This window comes from Montipora capricornis, chromosome 4 (genome assembly GCF_036669925.1).
Source record: "Montipora capricornis isolate CH-2021 chromosome 4, ASM3666992v2, whole genome shotgun sequence".
Lineage (NCBI taxonomy): Eukaryota > Metazoa > Cnidaria > Anthozoa > Scleractinia > Acroporidae > Montipora > Montipora capricornis.
The window spans coordinates 43,531,557-43,544,056 of NC_090886.1; the positions used below are offsets into that span (position 1 = coordinate 43,531,557).

General features: G+C 37.7%; 2 protein-coding genes across 3 annotated transcripts in view; one reads left to right on the top strand and one right to left on the bottom strand.

Moving 5' to 3' along the window:
• Positions 1-12,500, bottom strand: part of LOC138044955 (NLR family CARD domain-containing protein 3-like) — a 383,130-nt gene that overhangs the window by 233,600 nt on the left and 137,030 nt on the right. The window lies entirely within an intron of this gene.
• LOC138047049 (uncharacterized) overlaps positions 10,199-12,500 on the top strand; it is a 27,729-nt gene continuing 25,427 nt past the window's right edge. For both annotated transcript variants that reach the window (XM_068893738.1, XM_068893737.1), the window contains exon 1: positions 10,199-10,288. The gene's annotated coding sequence lies outside the window, so the exon portion shown is untranslated. The remainder of the gene's footprint in view (positions 10,289-12,500) is intronic.

Consider the following 12,500-nt stretch of genomic DNA (forward strand, 5'->3'; position numbering starts at 1 on the left):
TTCATATTTATTTCTTTTATAAGTTCCAAAAGGTATGCACCATTGGAACAGGAGAATTTGTCAGCTAGTGAAGAAGACACTCTTGTGGGAGAATTTAAAGAATTTGACAGTCAAATCATTTCAAGGTTGGCGCTTGTTATTTTAAGGGGTGATACTGCATACACAGTGTTTCTTTATCTTGAAATAGTATATGTATTGCCATCTTGGTTTTATGTTTGTTTGAAACATTCACTGGACCAAACCTATTTTATTCCCTGTTTTTGATAGTTTTAGGGTGCAATCACCTGATGAAGAAGAAACTTTGACAGCAAGTGATAGTGATGAGGAAGAAGAGTTTGAACCTGTACATCCAGTGCTTTCAACCATTCAAGAAATATCACGGTGACTAGATTGTTGAGAAAGTGTTTTTTTAATCTGATTGTTTGTTTGTTTTTGGAAATTATTATTTTAGGCTGTACACAGTATGTATCATAGTAAATTGTGCATACAATCAAGTTAGAAACATCCTAATGGTCCAACTACCTCACCTTGGTCCAACTTCTTCAGCATCATTTCCATGGAAATTTACCAAAGTATGCACTATAAGCATTTATGATTTTATTATATTTGTCATGTACATGCAGGTTGGATGTCAGAGATCTTGATAAAAGTTCTGTTTGATGTTACAATCGATGGCCATGATGACCAGCAAATTGATGATGATCAGGAGGAACCATCCCAGGCTTCCAGGCAGGCAGAAGTTGTAACATCAAAAGATGCCATTGGAATGGAAAAATGCATTGTGTTTACAGAGTACAATATGTCATTGGTCCTGCAGCTTCATGGAAAGAGGTGTGGTAGATCAGGATGTGAAAGGAATTATGTTTATAAAAAAAACATATGTTGGTACTTGCTTGGTTGTTTCCTGGCAATGTAGTGCGGGCCATTTAGGCGGAAGATGGGCTTCCCAACCTACCTGTGACAATGTGAGAGCTGGAAACCTCTTGTTGGCATCATCCATCCTTTTTTCAGGAAATTCTTTTACCAAAGTTGGTCTACTTTTTAGGTTTCTCAATCTGCAGTATTTTTCTTCCTCCTTATTTTATCAGTACCAAAAGTTGTTTGTTGCCTCAGCTGTGGATGATTACTGGAAAGCAATGCAAAAGGAGTTTTGGCAGGAAAGGGCTGGGAAGGAAGTACATGTAATATTGAGTGGAGATGGCCGAAATGATTCACCAGGCCATTCTGCTCAGTACTGCACCAACACCTTACTGAAGCTTGGAGAGAGGCTTTGGATGGAGGTCGCAAGGTTGGAGTGTTATTCATTGATTTCCGTAAGGCTTTTGATTGTGTAAATCACACTATCCTTGTTGAAAAACTTAAAGGAATTGGAGTTATGGGTAGTATGTGGAATTGGATCAATGATTACCTCTCCAACCGTGTGCAAAGGACTCAAGTTAATGGTATAAGATCGGATTTAAGACCTGTTAAAGTTGGAGTACCCCAAGGGTCCTTATTAGGTCCCAGACTCTTTGCAACTTATGTAAATGATTTACCAGATCATGTTAACAGAGGGGCGTTATATATGTATGCGGACGATACAACAATTTATGCAATAGGTGACACTGTTGATGAGATCGTTCTTGTACAAGAGGTTCTTGACCAGGTGTATACCTGGTGCCTTAAGAATAGACTGATTATTCATGAGGGTAAATCTGAGGCAATGATTTTGAGCATTAATCCCTTCATTGGTCCTTTGAAACCTCTGAAGTTGGGTGACGATTTCATTCAGTACATATCCTCTACTGCTTGTCCCGGGGTTACCATCGATGATAAACTGTCTTGGTCTCAGCATATTAAATCAATTTGTGTGTCATTCAATACTAAAGTCAAAATGCTGAGACGTATAAGTTTTTTACCCAAATTTATGGTAGAAACTCTGTATTTTAAGACTGTAATCCCAAGTGTCCTCTATGGGATTGTGGTTTGGGGCTCTGGCTCCAAATTTAAAGAATTAGAATTGATACATATTAGAGCTGCTAGACTAATTCATAAGTTGCCAAAGGGCATGACTGATGAAGATATTTTAGCAAGAGCGGGGTGGATGCCTCTTGAATATTTTTATAAATTTCGCATTTTAATGATTACTCATAAGGCTTTTTATAATTTAGGTTTAGAGGAAATAAATTCATTAGTTGTTAGGACCTGTAAGAGCTATAATCTTAGGAAATCTTTAAATATTTTAGTTAATAGACCAAACACTGAGCTCGGTCGTAATTCCTTTGTACACAGGGCTGCAATCGCCTGGAATTCCCTGTCTGATAGACTAAGTGTAAGATCTTTTTGTAATCAAACCGGCTTTAAAAATGGACTGAAGCAGTTAAAACATACTGTTATGAATATCACTTTTAAAAAAGACAGCTCAGTAGTTTATAATTATAAGCATTCCGATTTTTATTATTATTAATACATATTTATGTTTTATTTATTTTTAGCAATTATTTATCTTATTTATCTAAAGTATAATCACTAACATATGTATGTATTGTTAATTTTATTACAGTAGGTCCACATCAGCTGTAAAGTTGCTTTTTTCCTCTTGACCTGCTTTACTAAATAAAGTTATGTATGTATGTATGTATGTATGTATGACATGAAAACGAAAACTATTTTGCACTTGGAAATTGTTGATGTGAGAGAGGTAGAGGGTAGAAAAAGTGCAAACATGGAGAGAATTGGCTTTGGGAGGGGGATGGATACTCTGATGGCAACTGATATGGTGATCAAAGAAGTTGTCACAGATGGGCATGCAGAAATTGGTGCACTTTTCAGTAAGTGCCATGTTGCTTGAAGTGTGTGTGTTTTTTTTTTGGTTTATATATTTATATGTGTTAGGAAAATGTTACTTTGAAGTCCTTAATGTGTTGTGTGAGTGGTGTGGTAGAGTGGAGTGGGCAGTGCTTTGGATTGTGGAATTGACGTTGCAAAGCCTGGTGTAAAAAATGTAATATGATCATTTCTGTCATTATTGTGTGTGTTGCTCATTTGCAACTTTTCTGTGGGAACATAATAACCAGGTTGATGAACCACTTGTCTTTTTTCCTCAGAGAACTCAGATAAGCTGAAAGACATTGTCCATCAACGTAATGTGTGGCATGGTGGTATAGGTATATGCAAGAAATTAAACTCCGTGAGTACAAGGATCAGCAAACATTAAATTTTATTGTTAATTTCCAGTAGGTTTTATTGTCCTTGCAGTACATTATACAATAACCATTGTTGTACAATTTTCAATTTATTTTGATTCAAAGTTGGCAAACCTTACGCTAATACATTGTAGCCTGTACAGTACAGAGTTATGCTAGTAAATTTTAGTTTCCCTCTTTGGAGTATCTCTAATTTTAGATCTTGATACCTGTAATTTGACAGGCTTCACAGTCAAAAGGAAATGATGAGTTGGGGTTGTGGATCAGTGCAGTTAGAAACCACTTTTGGTACTGTTGCAGATGCTGCAATGGCAATGTTGAGAACATGAAGGTAACACTACTAGCAGCAATTCATCATTTACTTGTGGAAATCTAATTGGGCCACAAGGGGTTTAAATTCCCTTACGACAGCTATACAGGTTTGTGGCACCCAAGAGGGTTGTGCTTTTGGGACTGATGATCTAGAACATTTTCCATAGCAGCGTGTAATATTGCTAATATTGCTTGTGATCAGCTGAAGGTGAAAAAAAAAACTATTTTCTGCAGAAGCTGAACTATTGTATTTCAAATGTACAATGTGTAGAGAACAGAAATCTTAAAACATTTTAAGTGTTGTAGTGGAATTTGCGAAATTCCACTACAAGGAACAAGGTTTTCAAAAACTAAAGTTGCCTATATTTACAAATGCAGAATCATTTCAATAGACCACTTTCGATATATCAAAATTGAGCATGGCAGCGAGGCTTAGCGGACACAAAGAAAGGAAATTGAATGACCATGTCTATTCATTTCTTTTGTTTGTGTCCTCTAGGCCTCACTATCAAGCTGAATTTTAATATATCGAAAGTGGCCTATTACCAACCCTTTCTAAAATGGGGTTGACATTTGGAGGCCTGGGTGCACACATCCATCCAAAACTTAATACACCCATGCACTTATTGTGAACTTGCCACATGTTCAAAAGGTTGTCATTCTGCAACAGACACATGCTTGTAGTTAGCTTATGCATAGCTTTACTTACAGTACTTGCTGTAGTATGCTATTGTGTAGTGTTGTACATGTACATGTACATGTACATGTACTGTGCTATTGGTGATTGTGTCATTTTCTCAAAGGAAATGTGGATTAGCATTCTGCACCGTGTTGTGGATGAGCATGAGTGGCTATTGGCAGAAAGTGGAGGAGGAAAGTGTGCCCATGAACCTCTAAGTGCAGATGACAGGAACAAGCCTTGGTTGAAGAAGAATACTCCAGCGCACAATTCATTGAGGGAGGTTGTGATGGATAAGAACATACTGAGGACACTTTGAATTCGTATTATGTAAACTTCAGGTATTTTCTTCACATATAAACAATCAACAACATGTAAGTGATATGGCCTTTGCATGCTAGATTTTTCAAGTTGAAAACCAAAAATCAATTACATGTGTTTTTGTACATCAGAGTAAAAACAGCAAAATACAAACAATGAGTCCAAAAGAAAAACAGAGTGGGCCTTAACACTGAAACATTTTATTATACAATGTAACAGAGGTACATGTATTATCCAACCTAAATATTTGACAAGTTACAAATGTTAGGTTGGTAAATGTAGGTACACTGTACACACTCGTATGAAAAGTTTATGTCCATAAATATTATCTGTACAATTGTCAAATTGGAGACTTCTTATTCCTTTACACTATTTTCCCGTCATTGTTTTATGTCTCAGTGATGACTGGCTTGGCTCTCACATTTTATGTGTTCTTGTCTTTTTAGACACACTGGGTTTTTAGAGTCGTTCCACAACCACTTGCTTATGTATGCATCAAAGAGACACTCTTACTCGTAAGTACTGATTCAAGTACATCTTATTAAAACATAATGTTGGGGGTTGTAATGTACATAGTCATGCCATAACTTGCAATTTATATTGCCAGATATGTGGGCTACAAACTGACGAACCAGCTCGCTGCCACTGACTTTAACAAGCACAGAAATCGTGAAATTGCCACAACAGCAGATGGCCAGCCAAGGTATCAAAAATTGCTTATATAATACCTTCTAAATGTGACTAGTTCGTGTATTTCTCCCCACATACAGTGTTGATGTAACATTTTCATGAAATCATGCTTTTCCTTCAGGGGTTTCAATAAAAGCTGGTTACCGGTGGTCTATCACCGCCTGTAGGACCTCTTACCGCAGTCTGTTTGGATTTCAATAATGAAAATAAAAATGATATTTAAAAAAAAGCAAATTCAACAACAAGGATGACTAGTGAAATTTTAAAATGCTACAAAGACAGCACGCTTTCTGATGCTGCCCAGAATGCTGGAAATCGTATTTCCGAACTTCTAGATTTCAATTTTTTCTGGGTTGGGGGGGGGGGGGGCATGCCCCCAGACCCCCCTAGAGGAAAGGGGCCTTAATTGTGTCCCATATTACACCTTCAGTGGCCGCTTACAACTAAAGTTATTGAAACCCCTGTCTTATGGGTGTATCAAACAGCAACAGAGGTCTACAATGTGTATAATATACATGTAAAATGGGGGTGTAAAAGGGTGTATGAAAATGCAATGAAACCCCTGACAGCAGCTGGTACAGTAAAAACTGATACATGTACTTAAAGTATTGAATTTTTTATCTTCACTTGTATTAAATGCTTTGAACAGATACAGGGCACAGTACAGCAAACGCACAAAGCAGTGGACACCAGTCCCCATCCCCAAGCCTAAGACCTATGCTTACATCCCTGAGTTGATGGAGCTCATCTATGCGAAAGTACGCAGTGTTGAAGGACCAGTTGACCAGCCAGTTGGATTGGCTCCTGAAGACCCCAGAAACATTGCCCAGAATCGATTTGTTACTCAACGTCCAAACATGGAGGAACTCCTCACAACTCACAAGTCTCGCTTTCAGTAGTGCATAGAGGTTGTTCAAGTGGGAAGGAGAGCTTTAACCGTACAAACAAGAATATTTTTCGTGAAAGAAATTTTGCTCCTTTTGTATTTAACCATTCAATATTAGATCAAGTTACTTAATGTTTCTAATCAAGCATCAGATCAAATCAGAAAAATTTTCCACCATGGGAGGAAGAGTAAACAAACCCTCACAGGCTTTTACAAGGTAGTCTTCCTTTTTTTAATCCTGCCATATCTACTTACAGCTTGATGGTATCAGCAATTGGCATAAAAGCATACAAATGAAATCAGTTTAAATTAAGCTTACAATGAAAGTCATGTGAGAATGAATATAAAAAAATCACATATTTGAACTGCAGATCAAAGAATGAATATGCGAATGATCATCGCAGATATGAACACTACTTAAACAGTAGTGAAAATAAAGCCTGAAGAAAATTCAGGCTTGAACAGGATTTGAACTGACGACCTATGCAATACAGGTGCAGTGCTCTACCAACTGAGATAACAAGCCAACTGGGAGCTGGCTGTTTTGTTGATTTGTAATATACCCGTAAGTGATGAATAAGTGAGAAAGCCTTTTCACTACCTCTTAAGTAGTGTTCATAACTGTGATGATCATTCAGTTCAATTAATTTGTCATTTTCATATATTTACTCTCACATATTCATCACTAAAGGTATATTACAATAAAATGTAATGGAAGTGCATTACAGTAAACATTGTGTGACAATAAGGTTTAGGAATGATTTGAGTCTGAGTTATGAAAACAAGCAAAAATGGTACATTTGTATTACAAACGAGCAGGCCGGAAACCACCTGTGTAAATTCCATTTGGAGATGGATATCGGGAGCGAATAGCAAGTACGCAGCAACTGGGAATAACTCTGCGGTTTCCTTGTCCTAGTCTCCCATTGTTTCTCATTGTTTCTAGGATGTTCAAGAACAAGGACATCCTCTCTGTAGCGCATGGCTATATCAAGCACATTGGCATCCAATACCAACTGCGTGAACAGGGGGTTTGTAGTTATGCAAGGTCTTTCAGTTCTAGTGCAACATTTATTTTCATCTTGTGTAGGCATTGGTCTGCAATTTTGGCAGTTGCACCAATCTGGGACCTCATTTGGTGGACCTGGATCTGATTCATGATCAGAGTCACCAGGATCTGGATTGTCAGGTTCAGGGACTGGTAAAGGTTCTCTTACAGGATCTCTTATAGGAGCCCCAACTTGTAACTCACCATTAGCAATATCTGCATATACTGCAGGTTGACGCCTCAAAAGTTCAACTGCCAGTGCTCGAAGCTGGACTTCACTGAGTCTGTCAATTAGATCCTGAAAATTGAAGAAGTGGAAAAATAGAATTGGTATAAAAATTTGAATTTATAAAAAAATAAGAAAAACAGCACCGAATCCTAAACTCGTGTACCTCCCGCGCATGAGTAACAACTGCCATTTTACTTGTTCTGGTGTTGTTCAAGATGATTACAGATACTGCCTGTAACAATGTTCAGTAATTACATGAACCAAATGTAAAATATTTTGTACATTTTATGAAAATCATTTCATGACATTTGGGGTACATACAGACACGTACATGCAGATATCCTTTATTTTTTGACGCAGGTTAATAAAATCAATAAGGGTCTCCACAGGCTAGAAATTCAGTTACTGTAAGGAACGACTAAACTTTCATTGACAACTAAAAGGCATAGTGTGTGAAGCAATTTGTTGGCAACTAAACCCTAAATAATTTCTTTAAACAACTAAAGAATTTCCCCATTCGAGAAGGACAACTGCTTACACTCGAACAGGACCCACCGAACCACAAAATAGTTGGTGGTGTCTGCCTGCAGCCCCCTTGCTTAATGTCAAAAGATGGTGTCTGTATTGCATAGCCACCCCTATATCCAGCCGTAAAAGGTTAAAGTGACATTCAAACCTCACTTTTCTTGTTTGTCTAATAATGACGAGTCTAGCTAGCTGAATATTCCTGTGTCATCTCAAATTTAAAGGCGAACCCCAACCCCAAAGGTGGGTCCTGTTCGAGTATTCTTGGTTTTCATGTGACGTAATCATATTCCAAAATTTAATTTTACCTTTCTTTCTGAGGTTTGGTTTCATCACATAAATGACCTTACAAGGAACTTGACGTTTCACATAATTTCGCAATGTTTTAGCTCGACAGGGTTCTTATTGTGAAAGAGCAATAGTAGGTTTGACTAATGCAGTTGTGAACAATCTAACAAAGTAGTGTTTAGTTCTCGACAACTTTGTTCTTCCACTTTTTTTGTCAATGTTAGTGGTTGATCACTAAATGTAGTCAACAACTAAATTTCAGCAGTGGAGGCACCAAGACATAAGTCCTGATCAGGACATGCCTAACTAAATGCAACTACACAAATCCATCGAATACAATGTAAATAAAGACAATGGCTAAGATTACTGATATCACTGATCAAACACAAGAACCTATTTTCTTTACATGACAACTGTCCATTTGGTGAGATCAACTATGTGTTCAAGGTTTGTAAAAAATCCCACTTATTACATAACTACCAGTGAACTATTTTAGTCAGAATGGTGACGTCAAAAGGTGAGCAATAAATCTCATTTACCTGCACTTGTCGATTGATTCTAGCCTGTCTTTCTTCTGCATCCTCTTCCACCACCAAGCGTCCTCTTCAACGACCTCTTGCAGCTCTAGTACCCCTTCCTCTTTCCGTGCCCTCTGCCCCTTCTCTCGCGCTGGTTGTTCGCCGTCCTGTCTCCACTGACTGATGTCTCTGTATTCCTCTTCCACGCCGGCCTCGTCTTCCTCCTGTGCCTCGTCCCCTGGTTGAGCGTGTTTCTCTCTGCACTGACTGATCTCTCTGTATTCCTCTTCCACCTCGGCCTCTTCTTCCCCCTCTGCCTCGTCCCCTGGTTGGGCGTGTTTCTATTTGACTGGTATCGGGCGCATTTTCCGTGTTGGTGGATTCACCTTCTGAAGACGTTTTCTACAAACACGCACACACACCAAAAAATTGCAGAAATCGAGTGTTATAAAATCATAGACCCGTTCAACTTCTATCAACACAGCGAAAATAAATCGAACTTACATCATCTTCCGAAGAATCATCCTCCAACACACGGCGGGAGTTCATGCACAAGTTCCACTTGGCTCTTTTGTGGCAACGAGACGTGCAGAACTGATGTGCACTTCGACATGGACAGGAATTTCTGCCACTTTCTCGCAAACAAACTCCACTACAAGTACATGTAAAGATGTCATCCCGACCTGGCTGATTAGCGGCAGCTTCAATATTACTTTGTTCGAGATCGTCGAGCGTGAAACTTACGCTCGCATTCATTATGGCGGCAACCCGAGCTCTGTATCCTTTCAATTGAACATCGCAGAAAGGACCCGACTGATTGTGCCTTCCTACAATTTTCACTACGAGTTCATGATTTTCGCTATGCAATCTTAAGATTGTAAAACTTATCCGAAATATTATTAGAAGAGAAATGCATCTTTCAGAGACACTGAAGCCACCGGTTGGTCTCAGTTGAAGTTCTAAAGCATTCATGCCACATAATTAGCTTTTCTGAGAAATAATGTGTGTGCACAAAGCACATCACATTATTTTAATTTCATGGCGACTTTTGAAAAAAATCTGTCCATGACAGCAGTGGTAACATTTAGTGAAAAATGACCAGTTCCAGGCTATTCACAGGCATATTTTTAATTTTGGTGCGTAAAATCGCAATCACCTGGAGGAGAACGGACTTGAGTTAAATGAAACACTTTTTTCACCGAATTGAATTTCCACCGAAATTTCCGGAATTGTTTTGTTAATGGTAAACAACCTGGGTTCTAAGTCGAGACAAAGTTGTTTCCAAAATTAAGACCTTCTCATTGGTTTATATTAATCGCATGATTAATTCTAGCACGCGTGGCATTCGTGCTCTGAACTTTTACGTTATTAAAAAAAAAGCTGTTTTTCCTTCGTCGTATCATGTTGTCTTCACGTGTTCAGGCAGTGCATCATTCTAGTTTTTTTCTGATTGGTAAGTTCAGGACTGAAAGAAGGCGTTGGCTGGCAGGCATACGCAATAGCAACAATTGGAAACAATAAACTGTGTGCACCTTTCGCGGCTGCAACAACTTTCACCTTGTGGTCATTCAGTGTTTCTTATTCTGGTGAATAACTCGAAAGTAAAGGTAAGTTTCAAGTTTAATAGAGCAAGAAGGTTATCGACTGATTATTTTTGGAATGAAAAATCTAAAGCTTTTATCTGAGGTTTCACTTCATTTCTTGATTTCTTTCCAAATACGATCGTTCACACGCCTGAATAATCGTTCTTTAGTGTAAGGAGGTTTTGTGCGAGCAGGGCGACAGTATACTGGTTCCAGAATGCACTCAAGACCATTTGTGAACGCGGATTCCATTGCAATTGACTCCTACCATCCTTCGGTCGTAATTACAAATTTATACTACATATGATCTGTTTCCTTCCTGCTTTTAAACAAGGAAACAGTTAAGACTTGAGCTGAAGGCGATTTTGAGGATGACTTGTTAAGCTTATAATGAAGGGAGTTTTATTACGCAGTCTTCAGCAATTTTCTCATCAAGTGTGTTCTGTCGCTATTCTTAGAGTAAAGCGAACCACTTTGATTTAATCTTACACTTTCAGGATAAACTAACGGTTGTCGAATGTAAATGAATATACATTGCATTATTTCAATTGAAATAAGCGGGATTTAGCACGATGCAAAGTGAGATTAAGGATCACTCAGGAGGGAGTCTCCTCTTGTTTTGAAAATAGTGCAAGGAATATCGTCATCTGCTTTGGTGAATTCAGTCCAGCTTAGGTGAGAGTGAAAAAAATGACGTTAACATAAAACGAAAAGAGATATAAGTTCATCAGCCGATAGCTTTATATCTGCCTTAGATTAAAAACAATAGAGCCTATTCTTATTCAATGAAATGCAAATAAGTGGTCGGGTATTCTGAAGTTTAGCCCTGCCTTATTACGCGGAAATTGCATGTTTCTACTATTAACCAAAAAAGCAATACGGCGTAAGTCTAGCTAGATAAATTTAAGACCTTAGTTGTTAGCAACATGTATCTCCGTCCGTTTCTACTCAGTTCTGGCTTGTGTATGTGTTGAATCAAAAAATTAAAACTCTGAAAAAAAAATTTAAGTACAGCTCAGGACTCTACGCAGCTCAACTAATAATGGTGAATTGTCAAAGGTGCTTAATTCATTTCTGTCCTCGCATTTTGCATGGCTTCAAATCGAGCCATAAAACTCAAAATTATGTTCTGGTACAGAAAGTTGAAAAAGAAATCTTTTTATTTGAGTTAAGCAAGAGTTCCACCAAATTTGGCTAAAAAATAAGAATTCACGAAGTTTTCATGATTTTTTTTTAAATTATGCGTTGCAACAATTGTTTTTTCTCTGTGACAACAAACCAATTATGCATATTTAATTAGGCTTCGGTCGCTTAGGAAAACACAGGAAAAAATTCAGAGATTCCAAGATGGGAAAAACATTGGGAAATCCTTGGGAAAGTATTGGAAAATTATTGGTAGTTTTATTGGAACACCAATGTTGGAAAAAGAGATACATTTACCAACATTGGAAGGTCATTTTGTAATATTCCAACGTTGGAAGTCTATTTTAATTAACCAAGGTTGGTACATGTAATGAAACTCCAACACTGGAAACAGCTTTTCCAAGGCTGGTAAAGGTAAGGAAAGTCCAACATTGAAAATAGCATTTCCAAGGTTGGTAAATGTAATAAAAAAGTTCAACATTGGAAACCACCTTCTCAAGGTTGGTATTAAAATGTAATGCAAGTCCAACGTTGGAATCAGTATTTCCAAGGAATGAAATTATACTCCAATGTTAGAATTAACCAAGGTCGGGAAATTTAATGATAACCAATATTGGAGAAAAACGTTTCCAAGTTTGACAAATCAGCATTGGAAGCAGGTTTGCCAATATTGCCAAATGTATACTGAAAACATCCCACATTGACAACATCATTATTACCAAGGTTGGCAAATACATGTACTACAAGTGCAATGTTTCCAAGATTGGTCACTCAGTATTTCAATTACCCAACATTTAAAGCTGCTCTTACTAAAGTTGGTAAATTTAATTTAAGTGAATATCTGCAAAAAATGACTAGAAAACATCAACATTGTTTATTATGTTTACAGCTCATACCTGCAACCATAGAAACTTTGAACTCAAACAGGAAGCACTTACATTGACCGTTGTTCTAACATAGACTTTAAAGAGCCAGTCTGGTTTTAAAATCACTTTTTTTACTTTATCAGTCAACATACAATGTAATCAGAAACATATCACTGTAGCAAACCAGATACACGTAGCTCTTGTTTTAATGTTATCATCCTGATGAT